The 17,506-nt window shown below is 50.6% G+C and overlaps 1 protein-coding gene across 2 annotated transcripts in view; it reads left to right on the forward strand.

Annotated features, from left to right (window-relative positions):
* The first annotated feature begins 223 nt into the window (after positions 1 to 223).
* The window catches only part of Rims3 (regulating synaptic membrane exocytosis 3), a 38,002-nt gene continuing 20,719 nt past the window's right edge, over positions 224 to 17,506 (forward strand). The window contains exons 1-2 of one of the 2 annotated variants that reach the window (XM_048815668.1): positions 224 to 542; positions 17,179 to 17,374. The gene's annotated coding sequence lies outside the window, so the exon portion shown is untranslated. The remainder of the gene's footprint in view (positions 543 to 17,178; positions 17,375 to 17,506) is intronic. The other variant, XM_015485198.2, reaches the window with a different exon arrangement.

The raw sequence follows: 17,506 nt of genomic DNA on the forward strand, positions 1-17,506 counted from the left end.
GAGCATCCTAGAGACAGGGAAAAGCCTGAGGCATTCCCAGACCCTGCTGCTTCCAGGTACACCCCTTCAAGGCCTCAACAACCCCCGTGGCCCCCAACCAGACAAATCCAGACCCTCCCTATTCCTTAGGCCCTGCCCACCACCAGCCCCAGCGCACTGGCCCCGCCCCGTCTCTGTGGCCCCTCCCACCAACCAGAGGCTCCGCCCTCAGCAAGCCCCGCCTCCCCCTTCGCCTCCCGCCAGCCCGGGCTCGGGCTTTGCACCCGGCGGCGTCTGAGAACGGTGGCGGGTGCTGAGCCGGCAGCGCAGGCGGGCGGAGCGGAGCTGCCTGGCCCGGTGGCGGGCGATGCCCCCGTGAACCTCTCTCGTCGCCCCTCCCCGCCCCGCGTCCCTACCCTCTCAAAGTCCGCGCCCGCCAGGGGCCGGGCCGCGCCTACCGCCGGGTCCGCGGGGCGGGGTCCCGGGGAACACCTGCCCCGCCTTGCGGAGCTGCCACGGCCTGCGGAGCCCCTTGCCTGTCTGGACTCCGGCCCCACCTCGGGGTAAGTCAGTAGGGCCTTGCTCGCCTGGGAGTGGACGTGGGGAGGGGGCTGCAGGCTGGGGGACCACGCGGTGGGGGTTCTGGCGGTGAAGCGCAACGTAGGCTTGCGAGTGTGCCGGTTTGGGGGGCGGGGGCTCAGGGATGAGCACAGCGAGTGTGACGGCTCTGGGGCGGGGGCTGAGGTATAAGAGGGGGACGTGGGGTGATTGAGGAAGCGGGGAAAATGGGGTAGGGGGCCCCAGAGTCTTGAGTTCTTTGCTGATGCTCAGAGCACCTGGGGCCCTAGGTCTTCAACAGCATTGCCTCGCTTGGCATTTTTGGAAAGTGCTTAAAATTCCTCTTGGAAAGGGAACTGGAAGGCAGCCTACCTTTCTCCCTCCTGCCTGTGCCCTGGTTGGGAAGCGGCCACTTTTTCTTCCCAACGTGACACCATTATGGTGCTCCTAGGACCCCCCCTCTCCTGCCATCCCATGAAAGAAAGGGTGGTACTCACTCCAGTCTCAAGTGGGAAGAGGGGCTTCTGGGAAGCTCGGAAAGACATTTGGCCAGTAGAACCGTGGGGAGCCAGGGTTCAAGGAGGCTTGACAAGACCCTTGGTGGGCAACTTGTGTACCTCTTGGTCCCAGGAAGGATATCTCCATGCTTGGCCTCCTGACTGCCTGGAGCTCATGCCCCCATCACCTTCTCTAGACAACTGAGTCCTGAGGAGTGTTTCTTTCCAGGATTCTGGGCCTGGAAACTCAGGAAGGGCTCATAACTCTTGTGATCCTAGCCTGGGATTGGCAATGCCATACCTAAGGGCAGAGAGCAAGGGACACTGGCTGGCATTGCCACCTGAGGGCTGTTTGAATGTGGCCCTTTGGGGATTTGGAACCTGGTTGAATGTCAGTGTTCAACCCTAGCCCCAGATGCGTTGTCTGGGTGTGGAGAAGAAGGCTGCTATACCTTTGGTCCCATCCTACCCAGGATTTCTCAGGTCTGAGGTTCTTGGGTTTGGGTTCTGAACAATGGGGGGGAAGGTCTCTCTGGGTTGGGCTTGGTCACCAAGGGGTTAACAAGCCATTCCCATAGTTGCTGTCAGCCACCAATTAGTCTGTAATCATACAGCTGCCAACATCCCTAGGGCAAGTGGGCAGCCTAATGGGGCATTCTTTGGTTGGTCAGGGGCCTGCTGGGAAGGGGACCCATACAACCTGTGCTTAAACCAAGCACCAGGTCTTTTGGAATTTGCTTGGGGCCCACACATCCATTCCCTGTCCTCAGCGCACAGCTACCTGGCTTAAGGGACTTCCTGGGGTTTTACACTTACCTGACCCTGTGCAGAGTATGAAGCCCAGAGTTGGTTAAACTTGGCTTCAAACATAGGCTCTGCCACTTTCTAGCTGTGTGGTATTAAATAAATCACTTCCCCTCTCTGAGCCTCTTTCAATAAAAAAGACCCACCTACTCAGAGGAGTAAATGAAATGGTAGATTTAGGTCTTAGCCCAGTGCCTGGCACTCAGGACAGCTCAGTAGATAACTGCTGAACTCATGAGTAAATCCTTTGCCAAGCACTTGCTGGGGCAGGTGTTCAAGAGCCAGGTGCTGACGACTCAGCAGGGGCCATGCTCCCTTCCCTGAGGACATGTGGTCTCTGTCACTGTCTTAACTGTTTTCACTCCCTCTTGCTCAACAACACTTCTGGTCTCTGGATGGACGTTAATTGAATTTACTCTGCAGAGCCCAGGCCTGAGGCTGCTACTCTCTGGGCTCCTCCTCTCCTTGCCCAGGTGCTGGGCTCTTTGGGGTTCTGTCAGGGGTCTGGGTGATGTCTGCAGCAGTAACAGCAGCTGGCCCTTTAAGGAGACAAGAAAACAATTATCCGGTCTGGGCATTGCATCAGCTGGAGCCTGGAGGGTCCCTGGGGAAGGAGGGGCAGGCTGGTGGTTGATTTCATTAGTGCCATGTGAGAACTCTCACCTGAGTCTGCCCCACTCCCCAGCGCAGCCTTCTCCCCCAGGCAACAGTGGGCCCAGGGCCTTTCCCACCCCAGGAGCCCCACCTTAGGGACTCTCTGTGCACACCCACCCAAGTCATGGGCCCTGACAGAGGGGGTGTAGGGAAGTGTCTCTTGCACTGGCCTTTTGCTGGCTAGCAGTCTCCCCTGCTCGCGTTCTGCTGACTTGGGGTACACAGTGTATCTTCTGTACTGGCATTTTGCTGACAGTGGGGTGGGTGCCTCCCCCATTAGTATTTGGCTGACCTGGGGGTGTATTTGACCTCCCACACTGGCATTCTGTTGATGTTGGAGAGGGGCGACTTCAGTGCTGGCCCCTTCCACACTGGTAGACTGCTGTCCTGACAGAGGAGCTCTGTGGGCTGGGGTGTGCAGACTGACGGTGTGGGTTAGAAACTGCTCTCTGGGTGGGGGTAAGGTGGCTGGCAGTGGTGAGTCACAGGGGTGTGTGGTCTGGGGCACAGAAGAGACAAAGTACTTGAGCATCAGACAGCCGGGTTCAGATCCTCTGTCCTCCATTTGGAACCTGTTACCACTTCACTCTGTGGCCTCAACTCTTGAGTCTCCATCCCCTCCAGCAAGTAGGAATATTTTGTACCTATACTGGCCCACCCCATCTGGAAAGTGGTGAGGATTCAGTGTAGGAAGTGGTCATACAGGACTGAGCCCAGGCCTGGCCCCTACTCTACGATAGTGATTCCCTTTCCTTTGCAAGTTTGGGCTCTTCACACATTGAGCACAAGATACCCAGACAAGGAAAGGAGGGTCATGGAGGAGGGGTGAGAAGAAACAGTGCAAGGCCCTCCTGCCTCTGTTGCAGGAAGATGCATTCAATTCACCGTGTTCTGAGGATATACCAAGCTCTAAGAGCCAAATAGCCCCTGCCCACCTGGAGCCAACATTCTAGTAGTATCATGACCCCCAGCAGGTAACTATACACATTTGACAAGTGTTGAAAGGAGGGACTCAAGGAGGCTCCAGAACCCATTACTGGAGGTGACAGGTTCTCTTACTTTCTGGGTTCTAGGAAGGGTTCCTGGAGAGGGTGGGATCTTAGTCAAGGCATGAAATATGCCAATGAGTTGAGGGCGTAAAGAAGCAAGAAGCGAGGGAACAGTATGTCTGGGGACCTGGTAATGGTGGCAACAGGCTTGGTGTGGTGGGCAGGGGGAGGTGTAGGCAGGCCCAGGGACAGCCAGGCCAGACCTCCTTGGTCTAGTAGGATACTGGGGACTTGGGGATTTGTCTTGAGGCCAGTGGCAGCCCCTACAGGGTTTTAAGCAGGGTGGGCGGGATCAGATCTCCAGGGTATGGACTGGGCTGTGTGGCCCCGGCTGTGTGGGCCCAGGCAGAGCCTCTCTCAAGAGACAGTTTGCCTTCTGCCTTGGCACCTAGGGAGTGGTTGTTTATGTGGCTTGCCTCAGCAGGGAGAGGGCCAGTCCTAGTCCCTCAAGCTCCCTCTCTCTGGGCTGAGCTGCATCTCAGCCTTGTTGACAAAGTTCAGCCCTTGGGGCCAGGTTTTCCCAACCTCCATGGGGAACTAGAAGGGCAAGAGGCAGGGCTTTGGCACCAGACGGGCCTGTGTTCACATCCCGGCTCTGTAGTCCATGAGGAAGGCACACCCTGTCTCTGTACCTCAGTGTTCTCAACTGTAAGGTGGGGTTGATATCAGTCTGTCTATGGGAAGGATAAAATGAAATTCTAGATGGAAATCACAAAGCCCTATCTCAGTGTCTGCTGGCATTTTTTACTCTATTGCATGGGGGCTGGCACCTACTGTAGACCATGCCCAGAGCTGGTTAGGATTTGGGAGCAGGGTGGGTTTTAAAAGTCCAATGTCTTAAAACAGAAGGGAGATTTTTGGAGTAGAAGAAGGGGATTAGGGAGAAGACATGGGAAAAGGGAGAACTTTAGATGAAACTGACCAAATTAGGCTACATACTTGGATGAATATACCACAGAAAATTCCACCTTTTTATATATCTGTGAACCACCAATTAAAACAACAATAAATAAGTAGAAGGAAGACCAGTAGAAGAGAGGAAGAGGGACAGTCAGAGGGAGGAGAAAGGGAAAGTGGAAGTACTGGGGACTATATTGGAGAAAAATGTATTTCATGCATGTATGAATATATCAAAATGAACACCACTATTATGTGTAACTATAATGCACTAATAAAAACATTAAAAAAGAGTCCATGGTCACACTGGGCTCTGAAGGACCCCATACTTGGTTTAATTTTCTGCCGTCACCATCTTGAATTTCTTAATTTTGAACAGAAGGTCTTGCACTTTGATTTAGCACTGGGCCCTGCATATTATATAGCCCACAAATCGAGGAGGGATAGGAATAGACAGGGAGAAACATAGACCTGCAAATAGTTCCCAAGTAGAGGACAGGAAAGGTGGAGGGCATGACTAACTGCCTGAAGGTGGGTGGGATGTTAATCATAGTAACATTTATTTAGTGCTTACTGTGTGCTGGTGCTTTGGTAGCACTTTGCATACTCATTTTCAAGCAGCCCTATGAGGTGGGTATTATTATCATTTCCATTGTATAGATGAGGAAACTGAAGTTATTTGGCTAAAGGTTGCCACATAGTTGTCAAGTGACAGAGCTGGAATTCAAAGTCAGGTTATTGAGCTGCTGAGGTAATGCCTGGACCAGGGATGTTTTCACCTAGGAGGAGGGACTACAGAGTGAAGCCTGAAGGAGAACTTGGCTTTGCTCAGTGGGAAGAAGGTGCAGAGGAGATGGAGGGTGTTCTCAGATGAGAAGTGTCTGTGCAGGGCAGGGGGTGGTTAGGGATGCTGCTTGGCCAAGAATGGGAGCTAAAGCCAAGACACCAGGTGCTGAGATAGGTAAGTTTTGGATTTCATAGTTTTGATTTTCCAAGCTTAGAGCCCCAGTCCCACTGCTACTATGGGCTCTTTAGAGCTGCACCGCCCCCCGCCACTTTTTTTTTTTTAAACCACATTGTTTTCTCTGCCATCCCCCTCTTTTGCCACCCCCCCCCCCCGAGCCATTCATCTGACTGTAATGATCATGCCTTTCGTTTAGGTNGTGTGGAAGGGGCCAGCACTGAAGTCGCCCCTCTCCAACATCAACAGAATGCCAGTGTGGGAGGTCAAATACACCCCCAGGTCATCTGACTGTAATGATATCTTCTGGTTCAGGACCTGCAGGTCTAACTGCTTCCTGGGCACAGACAGTAAGGCTTCAGGTTCCAACCCAGGTCCCCAGCTCTACTGCTTGCACCTGCTTTGCTTCCAGGGTCCCCATCTCATATCTGGCACCATCATCCACCCACTTGCTCAAGCTGGAAGCTAGAAATTCTCCTGGACGCCTCTCTCTTTTCGCCCCCACACCCTACAGCCAAGCCTCAGCAAGTCCTGTTAGTTTTCCTCCGTACCTCCGTCTGGTCTGTGGACCTTCTTCCTACCCGCGGCCCCCTCCAGACCACCATTGTCTTTCATCTGGACATTGGTGACAGCTTCATATTTTGACTTCGTACCTTTCTGTTCCTGCCCCACTTAATTTTATTTTTCATACTGTAGCCAGAGCAATCTTCTAAAGATAAATGTTTGATTGTGTCATTTCCCTGCTTAAGACTTCTAGGACTTCTTAGAATAAAATCCAGACTCAGTGACGCAGTCTCCACATCCCTGTGTGATCTGGTCCTTGCCTGCCTTTTTGTAGCATCTTCTACCATTCTCCCTCTCCCTCAGCTGCTTGACTTGCCCACATGTTGTCCCTGATCCTGGAATGTAGGCCCACTCCCAGGGTCATTCTGACTCCCACTTATTCTTCACAGGGTCACCAGCTCTAGCACTGTTTCTTCAGGGAAGCCTAAAAATCAGGAACTAAACACTGCTCCTTCCACAGAAGCTTGTACTTCTTCATGACACTCACCACACTTGAATTTCTCTTTCATCATGTTTCTCTCTCTTGCTAGCCTGTACATTCTATGGGTCAGGAATCCCATGTTGCGTGGCTCTGGCACGTAGTGGGTACTCAATGAGTGGGTTGGTGAATGAAAGCAAAGAGCATCCTAAGTGGCCTTTCTGCCCTCAGGCCTGCCTTTTCTAGTCCTTTCTCCATACAGCCCCAGAGAGTTCTTTCCAAAACACAGAACTGACCCTGTCACCCTCTGCTACTTAAAATACTTCAATCGCTCCCCATTGCTGACAGGAAAAGGCCTCAGCTTCTTATCATGATATTCAAAGCTCTTTATGATCTGTGCCCGACTCCCTGTCCAGCCGCATCTCCCATGCTTCCGTAGCACACTTTGAACACCTGGCTGTTCCTTTAACATGGCAGTCTGTTTTGTACCTCTGTGCACCTGCACTTGCTGTTCCCTGTGCTCATAGTGCCTCCCCTCCCCTACTTTGTCACTGTGGAGAATGTCCTTCAGTCTTTAATCAGCTCAGCTAACATCTTTGCAGCAAAGCCTGTGTTGGAACCCTTTACCCCTCCTGGAAAGTTAGCCCACCCTCCCTCTGCCACATCTGTGCGGAACCTAAATCTCTTCCTCGCTCTCTCCTGCTAAACTGGACTCCTTCACTGCAGGCAGTTACAGGTTTTTTTTTTTTCCTCATAATTATTCATGTTTTCATCTATCTCTAGCTCCCAGCTTATCTCTGGTCTTTTTTTTTTTTTTTGGTGGTGGTTCTGGGGATTGAACCCACTGGCACTCTACCCCTCTGAGGTATATCCCTCAAAAAATCCTTTTGATTTATCTACTTATGTTTTGAGATGGGGTCTTGCTAAGTTGCCTAGGATGACTCCAGATTTGTGATCCTCCTGCCTCAGCCTCACAAGTAGCTGGAATTACATGGAATTGCATGTGCCATATATATCCCTTGTCTTAATTAATTCTCTGGTTATGTACAGTAATCCACTTGAGGGCTGGGGTTGTAGCTCAGTGGTAGAGAGCTTGCCTCTCGTGTGAGTCACTGGGTTTGATCCTGAGCACCACATAAAAATAAATAAATAAAGTAAAGATTAAAGATGTTGTGTCCATCTACAACTAGAAAGAAAGAAAGAAAGAAAGAAAGAGAAAGAAAGAAAGAAAGAAGAAATCCACTTGAGCCAGCTTTGGAATTCCTGGGAATTCAAGGGAAAGAAAAGTTAGACTTGGGGGAAAGTGGAACCCAGAAGACCAGAGGAATGTGAATCAACTGTTTTCTGTACTGTACACACTGATGGCTGTCTTTGCCTTTCTCTCTCCACACACTATATTTCTCTGCTTTTCCAGGCACCAAGCCACCCATAGTTCCTTTATTGTGGCACTCAGTTCCAGCCATATTCAGAGATAGAACTCAGGGCTCTTCTAGACTCCCAGGAGAGGATCTGATTGGCTTTGAGGGGGTCATGTACCTACCCTGGATCAATCATTTGCCGCCTGCTGGGAGGATCACAAAGTCAGACATGTGAACATGGCTCTTCTTGATGCCCACTTCAGAGAAGGAGGGTTCTTACCTGGATTAGTACTTTAAAAGACATCTGCTAGAATCCTTAGCATGCTAGTGGGTTCAGGCAGTCCGGCCTGAGCCCCGGGCTTCCTTGTGGGCAGCATTTGGAGAAAAGGGACCTGGAATTATGACTTAGATGGGACTCCTTTTCCTGGGATCAGTGGCCAGGCTCTAAAGAACCTGTGACCTATAAGTCAGAGGCCTGAGCAGAGAGAAAAGGAGATGAGACCATGAATTTCCTCACTTCTCTTTGGAGTAGGGAGAGAGGGAAGGGGATGGTGTGTCCTACCAACATCTTACTCATTCTCTAAGACTTAACTCATTTCCTTTACTCATTGAATAATTATACCATGCCTGGGCTGGGATTGTGGCTCAATGGTAGAGCGCTCGCCTAGCACAGGTGGGATCCGGGTTCGAGTCTCAGCACCACATAAAAATAAAGGCATTGTGTTGTGTCCATCTACACCAGAAAGGAAGGAAGGAAGGGAAAGGAAGGAAAAGGAAGGAAAAGGAAGGAAGGAAGGAAGGAAGGAAGAAAGAAAGAATGAATGAATGAATTATACCATGCCCATTCTCCCTCCCCCCAGTCAGTCATTCTTTGCCTATCTTGATTCTGTTCTTTGTACCTTCCTAGTAATAACCATTTTTTTGAGTATTTACTCTGTGCCAGATACCATGCACATGCATTATTCATCTGATCCTCACTTCCTTTGAGATGGGTACTATTATTGTCCCCATTTTATGGAGAAGGAAACTGAGGTTCTGAAGGTAGAATTTATAGACTAGCAATACACAGCAGGCTAGTCTTGAACTCCTCCAAAGTAAAAGCTCTTAATCCCAACAACTTATTCACTTGCCTGTTTGCCTTTTGGAATTGTGGGGGCCTCACAGGTACCAGGTTACCATCTTCCCGCTTTCTCTACTGCCCAACATAGGACCAGCCCAGAGCCAAGGCCCCTGGCTATAGGCAGGTGGATGGAGGTAGAGTTGAAAGGCATCTGGCTTGGAGGCCAGTCTTCTACTTGCCGATCTACCCTGTTTGGCCATGTGACTGTGGACAAGTCTCTTAACCTTCCTGAGCTTTAGTATTCTCATTCATAAATGAGGATGATAGACTGGCTGTGGTGGCAAATACCAGTAATCCAAGCTACTCTGGAGTCTGAGGCAGGAGGAGTTCAAGGCTATCCTGGGCAACTTAGCTAGACCCTGTCTCAAAATAAAAATAAAAAGGGTTGGGTTCAATTCCTAGTAAACACACACATGTACTCACACATGCACACACATGATAGTTCCTGCTGTGAGGCTCACATTAGAAGGGATTTGGTGACAACTTGTGAGCAATTTTTAAAGAGTTGTCATTACCAGAATGGGTGGCAGCAAATGGGGTGCTGGCTGGACACTGTGCCTAGCTCCTGCAAGAGGTGGGCAATGTGGATAAGCTTCCCAGCATGTACACTGCCAATGTGCCATTTGGGGCTCCAGATGACTTCTAGGGGCTCATGGACCTGTCATTACACATAATGTCAGTGCACATAGAAAATTGGTTCCCTCTCAACTGTAGCAAATCTGAAATTGTCTCAGGGAGAAAGTGTGTCATTGCCTGTGTGCTTTTACAACTTCCCAACACTTGTGAGCTTCCCTTTTGAACAGAGAAATCTCAGACTAGGCTGAGAACTTTGGCTGGCAACTCGATGTAGCTAAAATTTTATAATATAACTTTTTTTATGGTATTTGTTTTGCTGTGTTTTATATTTATTAAAAGTGATATTGGCTTTTTACTTATAGTAGTAACACCAAGTTTCTATTTAAAATTGATGGATTTAGGTTAAAAGTGTAAATTTAAAAATAAATAACATGTAGTACAGTAGTATATGGGTCTGTTGGAAACTGTGAGGTGGTTGGTTTACAGTGGTATGTGAATAATGCAAAATTGAGAAATGACATGGAATTGTCAGATGTGGACCATTGGCCTAACCTTGAAAGATTTCCCTCCACCTACCTGATAAATTTGGTGGTCTGTCCCTGCTATGCTTGCCTGATCCCCTTTGTTTCCTTTGTGCCCTGGCTTGCATTTCTTTTGCATGCTCCTGCAGTGGTCATCCTGCCAAAGGAGAATTTGTGCCACCAACCCTACAACCTGCTTTGAGAGGGAGGCTCTTGCAGCTGGGGTGTCTGGATGGAGTTAGATGCCCTCTCATCTCTGAGGCCAGAACTTGAGACCTCTTGTGACAAGCAAGAGCTACATACCCACAGTTCTGGTCCAAGTACATAACACTGGCCTCTGGGCTTCCTAGAGGCTTGGAATCCCAGAGAATAGAGAGGCTCTGGGAGCTTCAGGTAAAGGTGAGGCAGTCCCTGGAGCTTCATGCCCCAGAGCTTAGGGCTGAAGGATAGCATACCTCAGAGGTCCCTGTTCCTCTGCTTCACCCACCTCTTTGTGCTGCTGACTGCCTGTCCCTGGGGACTAAGCAGCAGATCCCAGGAGGCCTCAGAGGACTCAGTGGATTTCTCCGCAGGGCCCAAGACCAGAGTCAGAGCAGAGAGGGCAGCTAGGAGGTAGGGAGTCCTGTCTACACCTTGTCCATTCCCATGTTCCCTGGGAGTGTGGCCTGGGCGCCCTGGGGGTGGTGGGCCTGAGCAGAGCGCATGTGGGTGCTTGCGCTTCCGTGGGGAATGAGGGTCTCGGTGAAGGTGCATTGAGCGCGTCTGTGGTGAATGGATCCTCGCGTAATATGTCTGAGGTTTTCTGTGAGGGAGTTTTCGTGCAGCATGCGAGTTTGTGTGTGTGGCAGGGGATCTCGTGTCTGTGTGTGATGCGGGTGAGTCTGTGGTCACTGCATCTCCGTGCAATTCATGTCTGTGACGCTTGCGTGTGTGTTTCTGTGTGTTCCGCGCGGGGCATCTGCACGCCCTGACGAGGCTCGCATGCTGGGTGTGGTGTGTGCTCGTCGTTTTGAGTATGTTGTCGTCTTTGTACAGCTGTGTGTCTGGGTGGCCCAGTGAAGATGTGTGGCATGCCTGGAAGGGGCCAGGGGTGGGGGTGGGGGCAGTGTCAGCCCAGCCAGGGCTGCGGCTGTGCTGGGTTCCAGAGGAGGGTCCCCAGGGCAGGCAGCGGGCGCAGCGGCGCCTTCCGGCTTGGCGCGGACCTGGTAACTGGAGCCCCTTCCCCCCATGAAATATTGATCAGCTCTTGAGCAGCCCGGCCAGGGGAGGGGCGGCACTGAGTGAGCACCGGCCGCTGTCCTTGGTGCTGCTGCGTCTGCCCCAGTTGGGGGCGTCAGTGCTCAGAAGAGGGCCGGCCAGGACGAGGGAGACATTGCCCCAGCCACCAGCACTCTCAGTGAAGGGCTCCTACTCTCAGGACGAACTGACTGTCCCTAAGGCTGTTGGTCAATTCCCCCACTCCATCCAGGAAGGGGAGCAGGGTATCTTATTGGGATCCAGTATCCTTCGGGGCTACGGTGACCATATAACTGGGTTTGCCTAGGGTAACCCTAACACACACATGTACACATTGTCCTGGTGTGATTGTTAGTAGTGTCCCTGCTCACTTGGTCTCAGTTGGATGATAAATTATTGCTCACCAGCAATAGGGCTTTGATCCACAGACCTGTTCTCCAAGATCTCTGCTTGGCCCTGGAGGTTCTGTAGCCAGGAGCCAAATCACAGGATTTGCATGTGTGGGGAGAGTGGAGGAGGGTTGCCTTTCCCGTGCCAGGGCTGAGCTGGAATTAAGTGCTAGAGAGCCCCAGGGCCCTTGGGATCCTTCTGCAGCCTAGGCCTCTCTTAGGGATCCAGCCCCCTTCTCTTCCAGTCTCAATGCTGCTTGCTATTCAAACTGTGCTCTGTGCTTCTTCTCAGGTCTGGGATTCCCCTGCCCCTTAGAATGGGCTTTGGGGTGCATCTTCACATCCTTTCTGGATCTCATCCTTTCAGGCCTTTCTTTGGTCTCAGCATCATGGTTTTGTAGGGTGCCAGACTGGCCATCTATGTACTCATGGCATCTTCTCTGAGTATTACTTTGAACTCCCTCATTTTGTTGTTCTATCTCTGACTGTGGGTATCACCTGTCACCCTTCTTCACCTGTATACTCTTCTGGGTATTACCCTTCTTTTCCATACCCCACATTTCCCTCTGGGAACACACCCCACTCCTGCCCACTCATGTAGCTCTCCTGAGCTCAGTGGATCTGCTTACCTGCCCAGCACCTCCATGCAGAAGCTGCAAGATTATCTCAGACTCATCATGACTAAAATGAGGATTCATCTTCTCCTTAACCCAGGTTTGTCCTAGGGGCTCAGCTGATGACTCCTCAAGCCCCAACCTTCCTACAAACCATCTGGGATTACATTTGTTTCCTCTCTCCAACTTCAGGCAGTTCCCTGACCCTACCCACAACTCCTGGTCATGCTTTCCTCTTCACACGTGTGATTAGAAGCAGCACAGCCCTGCCTGCCTGCCTTGGTGTAGCAGCCCTCCCTGCTGCCAGCTGCTTCTGATTCTGCACCTCAGTGTCAGATTGATCTCTATAAAACATTACATCTGAATTGTGTCATATTTCACTCCTACAGGATTAAGCCACACTTCTTAGAACTTTTAGGGCCCTTTCATTGGCTGCTCCCAGCCTCCTTTTCCAACCCCCTCTTCCACAGTTGTACTTACCTCCTGCTCTAACTGCCCAGCTCCACTCACCAGCCTCTGAGCATACTGTTTTCTCTTGGGATCTTCCTAGTAGTTGCCACTGCTTTCCTTAGAGTCACCTCTGCCTCGCCAAATCCCACCTGTCTTTTGAGGTGCTCTGCGGCGCGCATCTTAATGATGTCTTCCCTGCCTCTCCCAGCCTAAAGAGTTCATTCCTTCTGCAGGATAATCAGAATGTTTTATCTTTACCCCTCAATGCTTTGGGTGGTCCAGCAGCCTGAGCATTGCCTAGAGCTTGTGAGAAATGTAGAATGTTGGGCTCCACCTGTGGCCCATAGTCAGTATCTGTGTTTCAGCAAGATCCCCAGGTGATTCATGTGCACATTTCAGTTTGGAAAGCCCTGACCCATGTTCTTGGAGTTCAGGATCTCCTTTCTGGGCATGGCCTTTGGTCAGGGTGGACAGTCTTCTCAGGTGCCAAGTTTAGCCCATCAGGAGACAGGTGCCATGTCTGGCCAGATCCCACAAGCCATGGAAGGTGTAAGTGGTAGAGATGGCTGAGAAGGATGTGTACTTTGCCAGGACCCTTCCCACATGGGATCTATAGCCTGAAAGAACTAGTGCCTGAAAGTCAGTTTTAAGTTTGTAAAACTGACTCCAGAAAGCACTCTAACAACATGAGGAGGAATCAATTAATCAATAAGAAGCAGTTATTAAGCATATAACAACTTTTCTCTGTTCTGAAAACACACATTTGTGGAAACGTCTGTTATTTTAGTGTATGTTTTGAAAAGAAAAAATATTTGTTGTTTTTTCTTTATTACAGCATTAATAGTTTCTAAAGTAGTAACTTTAAAAAACACAATATGTCACATGAAGAAAATAAAAATGACTCACAATTCTACTATGCCGTAAATAGTATTAATTTGATGTTTGTGATTTCCATTTGTTCATTTAACAGTGTTTGCAGTCCTGCTATGCTCCAGACCTCTGCCAGGTACCAGGGATTTGGGGTGAGGAAGGCAATATGGTTCCTATTTTTAAGCAACTCACAGCCAGGGGGTGGGGTGTGGGAGACAGGCACTGAGCAAGTTAGAAACAGCAGTGTCTTCATTTCCTAGGCTCCTATAACAAAGCACCACAAGCTGGGTGGCTTAAAAGAACAGAAATTTATTCTCTCATAGTTCTGGAGGCAGCACGACTGAAAGCAAGGTGTCAGCAGGTTTGTTTCCACCTGAGGGCTGTGAGGGAGAATCTGTTCCAGGCTTTTCCCCTAATTTCTGGTGACAGCTGGTAATCCTTGGCATTCCTTGGCTTGTTGACGCATCGCTCTAATCTCTGCCTCTTGTCACATGGCTTTCTCCCTGTGTCCCTGTCTCTTGGCACTGCTTCCTATAAGGACACTAGTTGGATTAGGGGTAACCTACTCCAATATGACCTCAGTTAATCACATCTGCAGTGACCCTATTTTTAAACAAGGATACATTATAGGCACTGGGGTTTAGGGCCTCAACATTTTGGGGAGTTTGGGACACAATTTAACCCATAAAGTGCAAGGGCAATACAGAATTCTGGAGGAGAATAACTGACCTTTCCTGGGAAAACTCTCCTAGGAAATGACCTTCAAACTGGGAACAAGTGAAGAACAGGGTTTAAGCTAGCAGGGGAAGAGGGCCAGACCAGTATGGGGTCCCCCAAGCACAAGGGTGGTGCCCGGCAGGGAAGAACATTCCAGGCAGACAGAAGACAAAGAGGGCACTTTTGAAGAATGAAAAGGAGCAAGTGTGGCTTGAATATGGGACAGGGGTCAGAGGCCCAGAGGAGGTGGGACCTGGGAGAAGAAATCAGAGTCTGTGTCACAGTGGGCCTTGATAAGGGCTGCCTTCTTTATCCTGAAGGAAATGAGGTGCCATGGCAGGGTGTCAGAGGCAGTGATTCATCCTGCTTTGTAGGCTGTCTCCTCCCAAGACGGAGCACTGGGAAGGCTGTGTTATTCCTCTAAGTCTGTAGTCATGAAGGAGGACATGTAGCCATATCCTTAAGAGCCTCCTGGCTGTGAAGGAGTATGGCCGCTCTGTCCAGGGACGGAGACATGGCCTGCCCCCAGCAGCCCCTGGCCAGGGTGTGGGAGATTCACTAGCCTGCAGGAACCTTGCCCTGAACAAGAGATGGGACTCTTCAGCCCTGGCTCTGCCTTACCATGGGTGTGCTATGTCCTCTGCGTCTGGGGATACAGGGTGAGGCCGGGTCATCCCACCCCAAGCATTGCTGGGAGGACTATGACTGAGACTGTATCCAGGGCCCATGTGCCTCCCTGAGGTCAGAGGCTTGATTGCTGGGAAAAGCCAGGTTCTTGCAAAGGCTGTGTCTTCAGCACCCTGCTCCCCTCAGGGGAAGTGTGGAGCCTGCGTTGCCACCGTACACAGGACTCAGCCTAGCTGGTGCTCAACTCATCCCTTATCACACCTGCAGAGGCCCATCCCTTTCCTGTGCATGATGGGAGAGGGCCCATCCTGCCCCAAGCTCCCATCTCTACCCAGCCTGGGCTGGGTGGGCCAGCCTGGGTAGAGGAGAAGTGGGTCAGCTGGTAGCCATGGTGACTGCAGCTGCTCCCTGCCAGCCTTCTCATCTCCTCACTGCAAACCTCACCGATGAGATCCTTTGTCCGGTCTGGCAGGGATGGGGGCCAGGAGGGTGGGATTGGGGGCTGGAGCATGTATGAGTGTGTTTATGTTCAAGCTCACATTAGCATCTGCTCAGGACCAGTGTGTGTGTCTCAGCCCAGGGAGCCCAAGGCTTGGTGTAAGACACCTCCTGCTTCCCTGCCCACTGAAGTGATAGAGCTCTTCTCACCCCTCTGCCTGGGCAGGGGCCAGGGAAAGGGTGTGTGTATGTGTGTGTGTTATGCATGAGTGTTTGCAGGTGTGTACCCACATGAGTCTGAATGTCTGAGGCTGTTGTGGTGTCTGCTTCTGTGTGACTTTGTGTGGGTGAGCATCTCGATGAGGTATGTTGTGAATATCTGTGAACACATGTGATTGTATCTTTACATGTGTATCCTCTGTGTGGGTCTGTGTTGTGTGTGATTCCCCCATATAAAATTCGGTGCCCTGTGTCTTTGTTTGGTGTGTGTGTGTGTGTGTGTGTGTGTGTGTTTTCAAGTGATCTGGGGAAACAGAGTTTGGCACAGCCAGGAGAGGAGTTGGCACAGAGTCTCCCCACTCTGGCAGAGTGTGCTTCCTTGGCTCAGATGCCTTCTCCACCACATACCAACCCCTGTCACCCATTCACTCCTCTCTAAGTGGGCAAGGTTAAGGTTAGAGGCAAGGTCCCCTCATCCCCTTCTGTGCAGGCCGGCACTGGCCTCTGACATGTGTGAAATGTCATGGGTGGTGTGATAGGCAATCCTCATGCCAGGTCAGGTTGGGGAAGGGGTCTCAAATGCCAGACCCATCATCCAGCAAAGGCTCAGGAGCTGAGACTGGTGCTGCTTTCATGGGCCATCTCCCACTTCAACTGAGAGGTGCCAGGATCTGGCATCCACACTTATTCTGGTGTCCCCAGGGCTGCAGGAGGTAGTGATCCTATTAACCTCTAAGCCTTCCCCTGGAGCAGTTGCACCTGGTGAATTAGAACTAACACTTGGACAATCATTTACCAAGTATAAGGCACCTTATTAGTAATAACCAGGTAATTGCCCTCCTGGGCATTGAGCACGTACCAATCCTTGTTTTGCAAGATCTAACACTTGACACACATCGTCATCCCCATTTTAGTGATGTGTGGTAATGGGCTTGGGCTTGATAGAGAGGCCCTCCACCACTGGCTTGTAAATGGCAGATCAGGTTTTACACCCAAGTCTGCCTGCCTCCAGAGCACTGTGTTTTTATCACTCTGTTCTTCTCCTCATTGGTTCATCTGATTCCCAGTCTAGTTGGAAGGATTGAGTGGGGTTCACGTGGTTATCAGACTCAAAGAAAAGGAAATAGAGGATCAGAGATGCTGAATGACTTGCTAGGTCACCTGGCTGGGGGTAGAGCTAGGAGTGCCTCATTATTCTGACTGTTGGGCATGCCCAGAGAGTCTAGGGAAGAACACAGACACCATCAGAGGGAAGGAAGAGGAAGAAAGAATAGGTCTAAAACTCCTCAGCAATTGGTCCTGGATGAGTCCCTCTGTGTTAAAGTTCTTGTGTTTTGGTTTTTTTTTGTGGGGCTGGGGATAGAACTCAGGGCCTTATGCATGCTAGGCAAGTGCTTTACCACAGCCCCAGATCTAAAAACCTTAAAGTTGCAGGGCCTCAGCAGTTTGACATTGAAGTGCCTAAAGGCGGATTAGGGAATGCAGGAGTTCAAACAGTTTTATAAAGGAGGAAGCCAAGAATCAGAAAGTTGAAGTAATTTGCTCTAGGCCCCACAGATGTCTCCAAAGTCTATCTTTTTATACCACAAGCTATTTGCTGGAAGCCCTTGAGGACAGATGTCTTCACTAGCCCTTACTCTGAGCTCAACTCTTCCCTTCCAGACCCTTTAATAACATCACCTCTTCTCTGGGAGCTGCCCTGACTGCCTTCATCTCCTTTCCTGAAAATTGGTGTCTCAGCAGAAGTTAAGTGAAGCCTTGTTCAAATGCCCTAGGGGTGTGCTGTTGGGAGGGGCACAGCCCACTGTGATGCAGAACTCCATGCTCACTCGCTCATTCACTCGTATTCATCAATTGGGTGAGTTTGGGTTTTCTTCCAGGTGAGGGGTGGGAAGTAGTACCTGCCAGGTGACATGGCACCTGGGAGTCAGGGGACTTGGATTGGAGTTCTGGTTTTGCCATCAGCTTTCTGTACGGCCCTGGTCTGATG

The sequence above is a fragment of the Marmota marmota genome, unplaced genomic scaffold, assembly GCF_001458135.2.
Source record: "Marmota marmota marmota unplaced genomic scaffold, marMar, whole genome shotgun sequence".
Lineage (NCBI taxonomy): Eukaryota > Metazoa > Chordata > Mammalia > Rodentia > Sciuridae > Marmota > Marmota marmota.